The following is a 13,258-nucleotide window of genomic DNA, read 5'->3' as shown; positions in this document are numbered from 1 at the left end:
TGCAGAGACTCAAGAGGGAGGGGAGGGGAGGAAGGGAGGGAGGGGAGGGCGAGGTGTGCCATCGTTACTCCGCCGCTAAATCAATCATCCGATGAGACAGAGAGAGGTCGAAGCTGAATACGATCATGCTGAGGTGTGGATCCACACGCCACACACCCAAACCATTCTGGAGGCTTGGCTCCAGATTTTAGTGCGTAAAAAAAAAAAAAACTGTTGAAATATCAGTTTTAAATATGTCAGACAGTTGCTGGGGAGGAGAATAATGTGAGCTGCGGCTCTCCTGGGCCGCCCTGACCGAGTCTGTGCCAGCGAAACAGCGCCGTGGAGGCCGACACATCTCTGCTGGGAAGTGATCCGTGCGCTCCAGACCTCGTCGAAACAAAAAGCTTTGTGGAGCGCTGAGAGAGAGGAGGGAGGAGGAGGAGGGGAGGGAGTGAGGAGGGAGGAGGGAGGAGGAGGAGGGGGGCTCTCCCGTTTCATCGCGAGGTCCCGGGAGGCCAGCACGGAGCATAGCTTCAATCAAACCGTGACGTCTCCTCCGGGAGCTGCGCAGCGCCTGGAAAACCGATCTCTCCTCGTCTCGCTCTCTCTCTCCCTCTCTCCCTCTCTCGCTGCTGTGCCTCCGCTTTTGTTCACACGCACCTCGTCTCACAGCAGCAGCAGCGAGCGCAGCGCAGCTCAACGCCGGCAGCGACGACACTGTTGTTTTTTATCCAGGCGTGAGTGCGAGCGCGAGAGAGGGAGGGAGAGAGAGAGAGAGGAAAAAAACAAGCGCGACAACAATAAGACAGAGCTCATCTCTCAGGCTGGAGATGAAGCAGAACACGGGCTCCCTGCTCACCCGCTTCTCTGCCTCATTGTCTGACACGTGGTGTCCAAAAAAGTGGCGACCGTATCGACGTGCGTAATAATCCCCACGCGGCGCCTTATTGATTAGAAAAGCGGGACAAACGCCAGGTTAATGGGTGGTGTGTGTGTGTGTGTGTGTGTGTGTGTGTGTGTGTGTCTCTGTGTGTGTGTGTGTGTGTGTGTGTGTGTCTCTGTGTGTGTGTGTGTGTGTTCAAGCAGCACCACGCTGACTTGTCACACGTCACTCAGCGGGCTACTTTCAGGTGCAGCTTCCCATCACGCGCACTTCATGAACCCTCGGTGTGCTCAGAGTGAGAGCTGAGCTCGAGACATTTCTGCAGATTACTAATTACAAGTTGGTTTGTTTGGGGGGGGACACCCCTTCAGTCTCACTATTAAAAACACTGTGTTTGTTACAGGTCCGACGACGTGAAAAAAACAAATATCTGCGCGTCAATCTATGGTCACGGCCTCCCCCCCTCCTCCCCCCTCCCCCCTCTCCGTGTTCCAACACCTGGAAAACAGATCAGCCCCGCGCGCACTGACATCACGGCGGGCGCGCAGTGGAAAAACGATGCGCAAAAAAAAAAAAAAAAAAAAAAACAGTCCGGGGCTTGATATGCTACAACTATAAATAAACTCGGCCCACACAAAATGTGAACTATTTGTCCGACGCTTCCACAACAACAACATCAACACGAAGCACCGCGCGCACACCAACCAGACCACGAGAGGCGTAAAAAAAAAAAAAAAAAGTTTGTGGGTTAGCGAGGAAAGGAGGCCGAGGACGAACACGAGGAGCCGCTGCGTGATGGATGACCTCCAGCTGTGCGTTCTTAAGAGAGGACACGGTCAGAAATGTCGCCGTACACAACACAACAGTGTTGGTTGGACTGTCTGCTCAGTGATTAGCCTCATTCTCACCCCCCAAACTTCCACACCTCCAACTTTACGCGTGACACCAATCCTCCACCTCTCCGCACCAGAGGCCGTGCTTTTAATTTAAACACAATTAGGATTTAATTCTGCATCAAATCCCCGTGTAGTAGCCTCCACCCACCCCCCACACCCAACACCAGTTAATCCCCCTCTGCTCGGTTCCCCTTGAAGAGGTCCCACAACACGAGGTCCTACTCGAGCAGACAGACGTTTTGCGTTATGAGCGATCCTCTCTGCTGAATATCCCCCCGCGCAGGGATCGTGCTGCTGCTGCTGCTGCGGGGGCTGGGCTGGAAGTGCTTCTTTTTTAGTGGCTTGCTTCCCTCACTAAGCTCGTCAATGAGCTGGAGCCAGCCAATATGATGCACATCGATCGTCCTAAGAGAGCGTCCCCTAATTAGTGCCTGTGTGGCTCCAGGACAAGGAGAGAGAACCAGTGGTGGGGGGTGCGGACTCCTGCGATATAAGGCCGTTCTCCTGCGATGAGAGAGTCCTAACAGGCGGGTTAAAAGGAAATAAAGAATATCCCGGGTTAAATAAACGCTGCTTTGCTCTGGTCTACGTAGCCCGCAGAGGAGCGTTAAAGGGTAATCGTTAGGATTCGAGTTTGGAACGCGTCCAACACGCCTTGCAGCACTTATTTCAATTATACAGCAACTTTATATGAAGTGCTTCACACTGGCGGCTGTCGCCCACGATGGTGCAGGAGAGGAGAGGACAATGGAAGGAGTAAAAAAAAAAACACGGGTTTAATTAGGAGGAAAAGTGGCTTTTAACGCGTAAAAGCACCAAGGCACGACGCGCAGGAATAAGTGGCACTTTTGAACTATTCCAGCAAGGCACGACGCGCAGGAATAAGTGGCACTTTTGAACTATTCCAGATTATTATTAAAAGAGTCTGGGGGTGGCACTTTATCCCCGACAAGAGATCGGAGCTGCTGGGGGGGAAGGGAGGGATGAAGAGGGAGGGAGGGAGGGAGGGAGGTGGAGGGGCGTCCTAACAGGCTTCGTGCGCAAAGGATATTCCCCCCGCAACGAGGAGACCAGACTGCGTGCGAAGAGGTGGGAGACAACACGCTGCAGCGCAAAGTCATATCGGAGAACACCTGCAAGACATGGTGTGTGTGTGTGTGTGTGTGTGTGTGTGTCGTGGCAAGATTCCGGAGCGGTTTCCATCAACTAGACAGGAAGGTGAGCGATGCAGTCTCCCCTCCTCCCTCCCCACCAACTCACCCATCCACCCCCTCTTCTCTCCAACACCACCTTTGGGACTGAGGAGCCGACTGATCAACGTCCCCTCTGTCCAAACAAAGCCCCCCCCCCCCTCCACAAACCACACCACACACTCAACTGTCACACACACACACACACACCGCGGGGATGCCCTCCAACTGAACTGAACCGTGTATAAACGGAGCAGCAGCACCGCGCTCGCTTCCCTTTGGCAGGGCGAGGCTGAATTCCGTAACCTTGTTTAGCGCAGAAAGCTCCGTGTGCGCGCACGCACGCGTACACACACACAAACTCTCTCTCTCTCTCTCACACACACACAGAGACACACACTCCCACCCGCGTCTGTCGCCCCACCACACACACACACACACACGCACAGACACACACACACACACTTCGTCACTCAACAGAGTGCGAAAAAGGCTGAATATTCACAAGCATCGAGGACGGGGCGCCACTTTCAAGTCCGCTAATCTCTGGGACGTCCTTCTCACCTTGTAAAGAGAAGGAAAAAAAAAAGGCCAAGCTCACGGTCGGATCATTATGTGTGCGTGTGTGTGTGTGTGTGTGTGTGTGTGTGCGTGTGTTATTTATCAACCACATGCCACTGCCCCGCCGAAACGCACAAAGACCACCCTATGCGCTATTCTTAGAAGTGGCCGATCCTCTTCTCCCAGTCTCTGCGCACAACACCGGGGCTATCACGTTCACATCCAACCCCACAAGAAGATGATTAAAAACAACACGCACACTCTTTCTTTCTATGTGTGTGTGTGTGAGAGAACACACCGGGTCATTTAAAAGCATCTTGTGGCACAGTTTAAACCAAACAAACAAACACACACGGCGCGTTTTCTGTGCGTTTCTCCCCCCGCGTCCGTTCACATCACGCCAAAAAAGAAAGAACATTTGTCACCGATCGCCTCACCTGGTTAATTTGGGATATTTTCCACTCGTCGTCCGTGCGCCTCAACACTCCTTTTTTTCCTGTTTTCTTCTTTCCAAGTTAAACTGGGAGCACGGCGGCGATCCGCGCGTACGTAGAGCCAAACAGCCCCGGGTTTACGGTCCTGCCTGTCTGTCTGCTGGAGACAGACAATCCGAGCCAGAGAGGAAAAAACAACTAAAAGTGTCTAACAGGTTATCCACTTGTCACGAAACCACAAAAAAAGTCTCTATTGTCTTACAGGCAACTCTCATCCATGAGCAGAGATGATTCAAGCGGACTTTTTCGCTGCTGCAAATGTCACTTGGGCAGCCGTAAAGCAACAAAAAAAAAGATCCTGCGCGGAGGCAAAAACACGCGTCAGGACACGGAGGGAGAGAAATCCACAAAAGAAAAAGAAAAGAAGGTCCTTTCTGAGTCGGTGAGACACCCCCCACCAAAAAAAAGGATACAGGTGGCGAGGTCGGCGGAGAAATTAATTCAGCTCGGCCGTACCTCGCAGCAGCGCCATGTTGGGTTTGAGCGGAGCACGCCGTCCTCGGAAAAAGCCCCTTTCTCCCGCTCTCCGTCACTCCATGTCCTCTCACACGCCGGAGTCCGCGCCTCGGAAGGTTCGCTGAAGGTTATTCCGTGTGAGCTTTCCGTCCGAGGAGCGCAGAGAGAGAGAGAGAGTAACAATAACAACCACTTCCACCACCACCTCCCTCGGTTCGGGCGCACACACACACATACACACGCACACACACCGCGAGGACGCACGGAGCTTGTATACGGGGAGTGCCGCACAGAATGGATGAACGCTGTGCCGAGACCGAGCGACTCGCTCCACTCCCACTCGCGCAGACTCTACCCAGAAGGCCAGTCGGGAGACCGCAATTACCATAAGCCTCCAGCGCACGGCACGGCACTGGCTGCGCGCGCACGCACACACAGAGACACACACACACACACACAGTCAGTCAGACACACACACACACACAGTCAGTCAGACACACACACACAAGCTCCGCTGAAACTCCAAAACAGGAATTGGAGAGGTTTGAACAGCAGAAATGAGACAGAAAAGTGATGATAAAAGTAGAAATATTGAACATGGAGCAAATATTTTCATTAAATCAACAAACACAATAATAATAATAACACTAATAATAAAATAATTTAAAGTTTTATGTGTGTAAAATGGACACACACACACATTTCTATAGATTGGGAGTTCATCTCATTGATGCAATCATCTGTGATGTGTTTTATTTTCCAACTTATCCCTCCAATTTTATAAAAAAAAATAATAATATTTATGTTTCCAAACCAACAAATCAGGTAAATCTGTGAAGCACGAGGCAACAGAGAGAAAGAGAGAGAGAGAGAGAGAGAGAGAGGCAGCTCAAGGCTGGGGCACATCTGTTAAGGCTCCCATGTCAAGTGAAGGAGGAGGAGGAGGAGGCTATGAATATCAAGCCTGAGGTGTGTGTGTGTGTGTGTGTGCATCATGTGCCTGCATGTGTGTGTAGGAGAAAGAAAGAGAGAGAGAGAGAGAGAGAGAGAGAGCAGACAGACAGACAGAAGCAGAGTAGGAGTCGGAAAAGAGAGAGGGGCACTTGGAAATGGAAGGTCTGGCTGTGTTTGCCACAGCTGTTTAAAGTAGGAGTTACACCAGACGGTCACACACACACACACACACACACACACATTAAAAAGCTCCATTGTTAAAGGGTAAAATTGTCCAAAAGGTTTTTTTTCCGGAGACGGAGACACAAAGGAAGTGAGAAGAGGAAGATGAGGAGGAAGGAGGTGTAGAACAGAAACTACACTTTCTCTTTCTTGGACAGTTTCTGCGACGGCGTGCAGCTTTTAAACGTTTGATCACACACACACACACACACACACACACACACACATACACACCCCTCCACTTCTTCTCGTAGAGCTGCGGCCGCTTAAACCACAAGGCGACCTCGGTCCACGCTGAGCTGTTTACATGCGAGAAGAAGAAGAAGGATGGTGCCTAAACAACAGGAAGTTCTGTTGTGGTGGAGTTCTCCATCCTTGTACGACTGAAAGAGAGCAGGAGACAGTGAGTCGTGTGCAGCTGTGCTCTGTTTTTGAGCCGGTTTGACATTTTTAATTAGCGATGGTGTCAGAAAGTGGACTTAAATGTTCTGACACACACACACACACACACACACACTCCTGAAGCAGCCCATTGTTCTCTGAAAGCTTTTGTTTCCCCCCTTGTTCACACTAAAACGCACAGCCAATTGGGTTTTTCAAAGAGCTCGAGGCTGCAACCGCACACGAGCGGCCGTCGCCAGCCGAGGCGAAATCTGGACGTAGCGGTGTCGTAGTCTGTTTCAGGGGTCAGCTACACAGATGTGCTGTTGGAGACAGATGCACTGGTTTCCATTTGTAGTCCGAGCGTTGTTGACTGCTCTCATTCGAGCTGGCTTCGGGTACGATGTTCCCTTTGGAGAGTTGGAATGTGTTACGATATGCAGACGATTCAGCTTTTTATTAAAACGTTATCCACATAGATAGAGACATGTGTCTTCACCGTCAGTCCTTACTATCAAGCAGTCACAGTACAAAGAATGGTTGTATTTGTGCTGTAAGCTGCAACCTCTGTGGCTGTGAAGTGAAAAACTTGCAGTTCCTCTAACGTCCACTTGAGGCTGGCTCCAGAAGTGAGTCAGTCTCCATAAGTCCCCATGTTTCACAGCAGAAATAAACATGTTTACAGCCTGGTACAAAAAACAGTTTTGGTCTCTGTAGCTAATTTCCCCGTTCATGACAACTGTACTGAGGGTGAATTTATATACAACTCACCTGTTCACATTATATTAAGGCTTAAAGTTATGCAGGATTGAGAGCGTGGACGCTTTGATTGACAGGTGGGTGTCGTTACAGCAACCAGGCGTCATTCAGCTCCACCTCAGGTCCACTGATGATTAGTCAGGAGGTGGAAGAGGGAGGACTACAAACATGCAGAGCCACCACATTCAGAGAAGCTGAGGGTGACGACACACATACGGCGTCTGTTCTTCATACATGTTTATTTCTGCTGTGAAGTTGGACATTTGAACATGGGGACTTATGGAGCAGTTTTTGGCACTTCACTTTACTCGGTATGAAGTTTCTAATTGGACTGCAGAGGAAGTCTTGGCCCGGATATCCGCTGGCTACCACCAGAAACCCAGAAACATTGCCCGTTGTCCCCAGAGGCTGAGGACAGCGCAACATGTGCCGTTCACTGGACTTTCTTTTCAGGTCTCAGGGTGTAGACGGCGCTAAATGTGCATGAACATACCCAACCCTGTAAGAAATATGTGATGATACACCGGCAGCATCAAGTGACGCATCAAGATTTAGGGACAACAAACTTATTATGGAACAAACTCTGCAAGCTGAGACCCCAGACTGTGCGTTCTTCAGAGGATGACCAGAGACAAGGCGCCACAACGGCAGCTGGCACGCGATGAACTGCACCGTGCTCAACCAGCATACCTGCCTGCACTCAAAACAGCGCCATGTTTGGTTCTGCTAACACGTCGTATTGTCTGTAGAAACATGCCAACGTGTACTTCCCCAGGAAGTGCACCACCACCATCTTTAGCCTTGGCAACGTGAGCGTCGTGCTTTTACACATTTAGTCACACGGCACCATATGTCCCGTTCACTTCCCATGCCCAGATTTGTTTTTTTGCAGGTAGAATCCAACCTGGCAACCCTACAACCCACCAACCAACCAACCAACCACTATTACAACCAAAGCACCCGGCCTCTCCATGTGTGTTGTTGGTGTAAATACAGGGTGGTGTGGCGTCAAGCAGGGACGGGTTTGTAGATGCACTTTGATTCTTGTCTCCACTCAGAGAAAGGGAGAAAACTCTTAGAATACTCACATCCAGCTGACGTCACACGCGACTAATGACCACATTGAAAGGTCAGATGGGTGTTGGAAAGACAGCGCACATACCCGGGTCTTCCTCTGCTTCCTGCTCTGACTCAGAGAGGGGCGTCGAAGGCGAATGGCTCTCTCCATCCCTCTCTGGAAAAGTGGATTATGATGAATATTGCTCAGAGGAACCTCAGGGTAAACTACGTTTCCAACACTCCTATATTGAGTCTGAGGGAGAGACAGGGCCACGGAGTGGGCTCAGAGCTGTTTTACGGCTGCACGTTTACGACTGTGTGTGAACTTTGTGGTTGGAGAACAGCATGTGCCTTTGAAAAACGCTCATGTTGGACCACGGTCACGGAAAAAACGGTGCTCGAATCGATGATTCCTGTCGTTTAAACTGTCGTTTTATGTCCTGTCGGGGATTCACGCGATAGATGTGTCTTGTATAAACCCAAACACACACACACACACACACACACACACACACACACACACATGTGCGTGCACCTCCGTGTGGAAGGAGCAGCACTCTGGGAGGTCACGGTGATTCAACCATCTGCTGCTGCAATCAGACACTGAAGCGGTGGCCTGACAAACACACTGACACACACACACACACAAGTTCAAATGTCCACAAACACACACACACACACACACACACCTTCAGCACACATTTAGCCAAATATACACATGCTGTCCTCAAAACAGACACACACACACACACAGCGCTGACACACATTTTGAAAGGGCTGACTGCCAACACACAAGCGAGCATTCACACACATACACACACACACATACACACACACACACACACACACACGCACACACGCACACGCGCGCACACACTCTCAGTCAGCAGGCTCAGATTGCAGGAAGCTCTTTGCACGCAGCTCAGTCCACAGCAGCCGGTACTAATCAGCACAATCCACCTGCAGATCGTTATGGATCGCTTACTGCAACTCACACAGGCACAAACACACACACACGCACACACACACACGCACACGCACGCACTGGCACGTAAACTTGCCTTGAACGCTCACTATAGCACGTACCGGCTCGGCTCGGCTCGGACATGTGCGCACGGTCAGTGGCTCCGTGTACCTGAACATGGATGTTCGTGCGTCATGTTGATGAGTGACGATCAGCTGTTATTAAATTCATTTCTCTGATCTGGAATCAGCCGCTAAGGTTCATGTAAGGACTTGGAAACAAAAAAAAAAAAAAAAAAGAAGAAGAAGCTCTGATATCTCCCACACAAACACACAAAAGCTGTGCACACACACACACACACAAACACATACACGCGTGTGCGCGCATTCACGCACCCCCCTCCACACCGGTGTTGTAGGGCTAACCGGTTCCCCACAGGCGCGCCACGCTGCGTTAGCGCGGCCTCACCGGGGATAATTACAGCCTGGCGCGGCAGGGCGAGCGTGGCTCGGAGCCAAACACAGAGAGAGAGAGAGAGAGAGAGAGAGAGAGAGAGGAGGATTATCGGAGCAGCGAGAGACACGGACCTATAGATTAAGCACTAATCAATAGGCTGCTAAATTCATCGATGCAATCAATCAGTTGGCCCGTGACATAAAATAACCAGTGCGATCAATCACACGTGTCTTATTCCGACCTTGGGGGATCATGAGCGGCCATCCTGCTGCTCCAAAACGCGCAGCGGGGAAAAAAAAAAAAAAAAAAAAAAAAAAAAAAAAAGGTTTGAGCCAGTGCGTCACATTTTTTTTTTATTTTTATTTTTTTATTATTATTATTTTTTTTTTTAGACAGAATAAAGATTAAAACCTTCAAACGAACCTTATCTGAGAGGAAGGAGAAGCGGTGGCGGCTCTCAGCGCAGCACAAGAAAGATCTCCCCCCTCCCTCCTCCTCCTCCTTTCTCCCTCTTTCCCTCCCTCCCTCGTCCTCCCCCTCTCCTCCTCCTCCTCCTCCTCCTTCTCTCTCGTCTGTCGGCCTCTGTCGAGTTCCGCTCATAACCTCGCCACCCACCCTCCCAGTTCCCCGCCTCTCCCTGCTTTCCGCTGCTGGCGGGGAGCGCACACACATTTACACACAGAAAGCGAGACACACACACACACACACACACACACACACACATTTACACACATTTACACACAGAAAGCGAGACACACACACACACACATTTACACACAGAAAGCGAGACACACACACACACACACACGCCTCTTTATAGCTCTCTCGCTCTGACACGCACCCACAAGCATGCACAGCCTTGTGCGCACACACACACACTGACACTCAGTCTCTCTCTCTCTCACACACACACACACACACACACACACACATGACACACAGGCAGGCAGGCAGCGTCAATAAAAAGCCCAGCGCTGTGAGAGGCCGCCGGCACTCCACTCCCCCCTCCTGCCACTGCGATTAGCGGAGGCTGGCTGGCTGGGGAGAGGCGCCCCTCTGTTATCTGGGGCGGTGGCAGCCTGTGTGTGTGTTGAGAGAGAGAGAGGGAGAGAGAGAGAGAGGCAGAGAGAGGGAGAGAGAGAGAGAGATTAATTTAACTCTTTCAGGGCCGGAGCGCAGCGCTTGGAGCTCCGCTCGCTCCTGCGCTCCGCTCAGGCAGCAGCAGCAGCAGCAGCAGCGCGGCCGAGCTGCCATGAAGACAGGATGGAGGGAGAGGAGGAGGACATTAAAAACACGCGATTCTCAGGAAATACATATTTATAACCACCAGGTCATGTCCTCGGTGATATTTCAGGGAAATTCGGAGGGGTTATTCTAGACTATAATTACGCACACATTACGCATGTCGGTTTGTGAGGCTGTGTTGGATTGAAAAAAAGGGATTCTCCACCAATCTCTGAGACTACAGCTGAAATGATTCATTAAGAAAATTATTTTTTTGATAATGACTAATCAGTTGCGTAGTTTTCTAAGAGAAGACGCCCAAAACCTGCAGCTTGAATGTGAAATGCACAGCTCTCCTTTGTCTCCTATCAGAGAAAACCCAAATAGATTTAGATTCTGGAGTGTTGGTCCAACAATGATTGGACATGTTAATGACCATGATACAGGGAGATACAGAACACTAATGTATGGTATACATTGAAACTTTGGTAGGTTTTTATTTTTAAATACCGAGCTTGCTTCGTGACTAGATGAATATTTCCTGCCGGGGGTTCTTTTAGGGGACGTTTAATATTTCTGAAATCCTGGATACAGCCGTGACCCTTAAAAATAAAAGGTTCAGCCTACAGTGGTTCTTCGTGGTGATGCCACAGGGGAACCTTTAAAGATTATCAGGGTCTTCTCAGTATTTGAGTTAATTCAAGGAAATATATATATTATAATTTGAATTGGACATCCATTCAATGGCATGTCTTATGCGGTTTAGCCTCTGGGGACCAACGGCCAATGTTTCTGGGCTTACGGGATGCAGACGGTGGATATCCAGCCAACACCTCCTCTGCAGTCCAATTAGCAACTTGATACCAAGCTGCAACCTCCATGGCTGTGAAGTGAAGCCAACACAGGAAGAGCCAAAAGCTGCAGTTCCTCTAACGTCCACTTGAGGCTGGCTCCAGAAGTGAGTCAGTCTCCATAAGTCCCCATGTCCAAATGTCCAACTTCACAGCAGAAATAAACATGTTTACAGCCTGGTACAAAAACAGTTTTGGTCTCTGTAGCTAATTTGTGAATTTATATAGAACTGTGACATTTAAACATGGGGACTTATGAAGACTGACTCACTTCTGGAGTCAGCCTCAAGTGGACGTTTGAGGAACGGCAGTTTTTGGCACATTGGCGTCATTTCCCGGTGAGTTTCTACACCAGCTCGAGATAAGGCCACCACCCTTCACCCAAAGGTGGTTGCAGGCCGTAACTACTCGTGTTCTTTAGGGACAAAAAGGTTCTCAATGTGCTCACCAAGAACCCGTTTTTCTGAGAGTGTAGGGTAAATCTGTAAGGGGGCCAACATGAAGTGACATTTGGATCCAAACATTTATGTAAATGGTCAAATTGGTCTCGTTTTAGATTTTTAACGTGTAACATTTCCACACATCACAAACTCACATTTGGAGGCGTCCAAGAAAAAAAAAATCCAAATGATTTATTTTTCCTCATTTCATCGGGTTAGTGCGATAGCCTTGAAACCAATTAGATTACTTCACCTCGCAGGCCCTTAAAGGTCTTTGGAAACCACGGCATTATCACCGAGGTAATTAATCTATTTGTGACATGCTTGTTTTTATATATATACGATTCCTCAACGTGCTGGTCATGAGGAGCTTTGTTCAACTCTGCTCTGGGCAAAAGGTCAGGGTCAGAAACACAGACTTTAGGTCACAACGTATTTATATTATTTTCATGACTATGTTCATGGAATGGGTGAGTTTGTTGGATTTACCTGCTCATCAATGCCAGGAGTGACCTGTGTGGGAGAGTCCCTGTTGTCTGACACAGGAACCTCCGATATACAGGAACCTAAAACTGAGAGACATCGTGAACATGGAGCTTCTGGAGCCAGAACATTTGTCCTTATGGAAAGAACTGTCGTTTTTAAAAAGCTGCCAGAATACAGTGCCGTAAAAATACAGCATAACATTACGGTAAAAGGATATTAGTGCTGTTGATTTTACAGTTGGTGTTTTAAGGTTTTGCCATGAAACACAAGGGTGTGTTACGGTGAAAACAAAACGTTGCTTTGAGCTGTGGTCGCAGGAATTTTACCGTAATAAATACGGTATAGCTTCTTCTAATATTGCATTAATTTCACATTTAAAGTTGCCGTTTTATTTCATATTTTACTGCATAAATACAGTTTTCTTTCCATCAAAGGAAGACACACAGCAGTGGCATTGTTTGCTGTATGATATAAAGGTTTATGACAATGTTTCACTGTATTCTGGAATAAATGGAAACCTTCAGAGGAGACAAACGTGTTCAGAGGTTTAACCGTGGAAATGCCGCTCCTGTGTGAGTGACGCTTCCACTCATGAATCACCGGCCTGTGAAGCTCCAGCTCAACACCAACAGCCTGCGGCAGATCCAGCTAATTAAAACATTTGATGCAAAGGGCTACACAACAATTTGGAGTCAATTATTTATACTTTTAAGACATCACTCATGCAATCTCCCCCCATTAACCTTCTCCAGCCTTATATTTAGTGCAAAGCAGCGGGTGAGCTGAGTTTAGGAGGAGGGGGGTGGGTGCTCTGCCCTCCACCACATCCGCGCCTGCACGGTAAACACTGCCGGGGCTTCTAATAAACAGCACACGACGCTCCCGGTGGAAGCTGCGCAAGAGGAGAGACAAACAGCTCTCAGGCCTGCCTCGATGACGGAGCTCCCGCTTGTTTTTCAGCGTCTGGGCGGCTGCTGTTGTTGTCGCCTCTCTCTCTCTC

The 13,258-nt window shown here is 49.3% G+C and overlaps 1 protein-coding gene across 2 annotated transcripts in view; it reads right to left on the bottom strand.

Moving 5' to 3' along the window:
• bcor (BCL6 corepressor) overlaps window positions 1-4,886 on the bottom strand; it is a 32,870-nt gene extending 27,984 nt beyond the window's left edge. For both annotated transcript variants that reach the window (XM_019257392.2, XM_019257394.2), the window contains exon 1: window positions 3,950-4,886. The gene's annotated coding sequence lies outside the window, so the exon portion shown is untranslated. The remainder of the gene's footprint in view (window positions 1-3,949) is intronic.
• Window positions 4,887-13,258: the final 8,372 nt, after the last annotated feature.

This window comes from Larimichthys crocea, chromosome XVIII, assembly GCF_000972845.2.
Source record: "Larimichthys crocea isolate SSNF chromosome XVIII, L_crocea_2.0, whole genome shotgun sequence".
NCBI lineage: Eukaryota > Metazoa > Chordata > Actinopteri > Sciaenidae > Larimichthys > Larimichthys crocea.
This window is presented reverse-complemented; position numbering and strand designations above follow the sequence as displayed.